General features: G+C 50.2%; 1 pseudogene; it reads left to right on the forward strand.

The window, feature by feature from the left end:
- Positions 1-1508: 1508 nt before the first annotated feature.
- On the forward strand, positions 1509-2298 carry LOC103233419 (large ribosomal subunit protein eL8 pseudogene; annotated as a pseudogene).
- Positions 2299-2348: the final 50 nt, after the last annotated feature.

Here is a 2348-nt window from a genome sequence, read left to right on the forward strand (position 1 = left end):
ATCCTGCAGCACGGAGGGAACCCTGTGCAAACATCAGTTTCAACATACTGCAGAACTAGACTTGTCACACTTTGAATGAAGAACAGAAGGTTTCAGAGATGATTCTTCCCACACCCGTCACTGCTGTTCTCTATTATCTTACTGAAAAATAATTAGGAACTATTTGCATCACTCAGACTTGACTTCACACAGAAACCGTATGTGAAAAAACCCTGCGAATGTCAATAGACTCCGGGGACGCCGGCACCTGTGTCACAGCCTGCCACTCAGCTGAGGGTGCAGAGCCATGGTAAGAAGATGCCAGGGGCCGGCAGCCAGGTGTGTCCCATCTGTTTTCCTGAGCAGTGTGGTGGGATTGCAGGGAGGAGCTATGAAAGGTGGGAGAGAAAAAGAGCCAGGGGTTTGGGCTTCATCCTGAAGCTGAGAATGCTTTTCCAGAAGGTAGAACTGGGCTATTCTATGGACTTCTTCCTCCTTTTTCGTATTAATAGAAACAAGATGTGAATTGGGAGAGGCAGACTCTTCCATACCTTCTCAACTCGCCCTTGGGGAGCGCTGGCCTCACTGGCCTTATTTTCACATGCTGATGCTGACAGGTGGTTTATCTGTTGCACCTGGCAGCATGAGACAGGCTGATGCGGGGCTGGCCGCAGTGGCTAATGCCTGTAATCCCTGCACTTTAGGAGGCCGACGCAGGTGGATCACTTGAGGTCAGGAGTGCGAGTCCAGCCTGGCCAACATGGTGAAACCTCGTCTCTACTAAAAACACAAAAATTAGCCAGGCATGGTGGCACATACCTGTAATCCCAGCTACTCAGGAGGCTGAGGCAGGAGAATCACTTGAACCTGGGAGGCGGAGGTTGCAGTGAGCAGAGATTGCACCATTGCACTCCAGCCTGAGTGACAGAGTGAGACTTCATCTCAAAAAAACAAACAAAAAAAGGCTGACATGGAGTAACTACATAACCTGGCCTGGTTAATTCTCCTGCTTGGAGAAGTCTTCTTCAGATAGTTCATCTTGGTGGGTTCATTTGGATTCTGCACCAGTCAAAACCTGACTTTGTAAGGGGGACAAAGGAATAGATTCCTCTTGAAATTCAAGGTCTTGCTTATGAAGCCCTTTCCTATCCCAACATTATAAAGACTTCTCTCCTACTGTCTCCAAAGCAAGGGTGCGGTGTCAGCTCACTGCAAACTCCCCCTCCTGGGTTCAAGTAATTCTCCTGCTTCAGCCTCTGAGTAGCTGGGATTACAGGTGCCTGCCACCATGCCCGGCTAATTTTTGTATTTTTAGTAGAGACGGGTTTCACCATGTTGGCCAGGTTGGTCCTGAACTCCTGATCTCGTGATCCGCCTGCCTTGGCCTCCCAAAGTACTGGGATTACAGGCAGGAGCCACCGCGCCTGGCTGCCTCTTATATTTTGTTACAATATTGAATTAGCCTGAGATTTTTTATATGTGCCACAATTTAGACATCCAAGTTGCGCTCTCTCCTCCCGCTGCCTAAAATGCCGAAAGGAAAGAAGGCTGAAGGTGGCTCCAGCCACTGCTGTCGTGAAGAAGCAGGAGGCCGAGAAAGTGGTGAATCCCCTGCTTAAGAAAAGGCCTAAGAATGTTGGCATTGGACGGGACATTGAGCCCAAAAGGGACCTCACCGGCTTTGTGAAATGGCTCCACTCTATCAGGCTGCAGCGGCAGAGAGCTACCCTCTATAAGCGGCTGAAAGTGCCTCCTGTGATTAACCAGTTCACCCAGGCCCTGGACTGCCAGACCTCCTCAGCTGCTTAGCCTGGCCCACGAGTACAGACCTGAGACAAAGTAGGAGAAGCAGCAGAGGCTGTTGGCTCGGGCCAAGAAGAAAGCTACCAGCAAAGGGGACGTCCCCACTAAGAGACCACCTGTCCTTCGAGCAGGAGTTAACGCTGTCACCACCTCAGTGGAGAACAAGAAAGCTCAGCTGGTGGAGACTGCACACGACGTGGATCCCATCGAGCCGGTCGTCTTCCTGCCTGCCTTGTGTCGTAAAATGGGGTCGCTTACTGCATTATCAAGGGGAAGGCAAGACTGGGCCGTCTAGTCCACAGGAAGACCTGCACGACCGTCGCCTTCACACAGGTGAATTCGTAAGACAAAGGCACTTTGGCTAAGCTGGTGGAAGCTATCAGGACCAATTACAATGACAGATATGATGAGATCCGCCGTCACCGGGGAGGCAACGTCCTGGGTCCCAAGTCTGTGGCTCGCATCACCAAGCTCAAAAAGGCAAAGGTTAAAGAACTTGCCACTAAACCGGGTTAAGTGTACACTGTTGAGTTTTCTGTACATAAAAATAATTAAAATAATACAAA

The sequence above is a fragment of the Chlorocebus sabaeus genome, chromosome 5 (genome assembly GCF_047675955.1).
Source record: "Chlorocebus sabaeus isolate Y175 chromosome 5, mChlSab1.0.hap1, whole genome shotgun sequence".
NCBI lineage: Eukaryota > Metazoa > Chordata > Mammalia > Primates > Cercopithecidae > Chlorocebus > Chlorocebus sabaeus.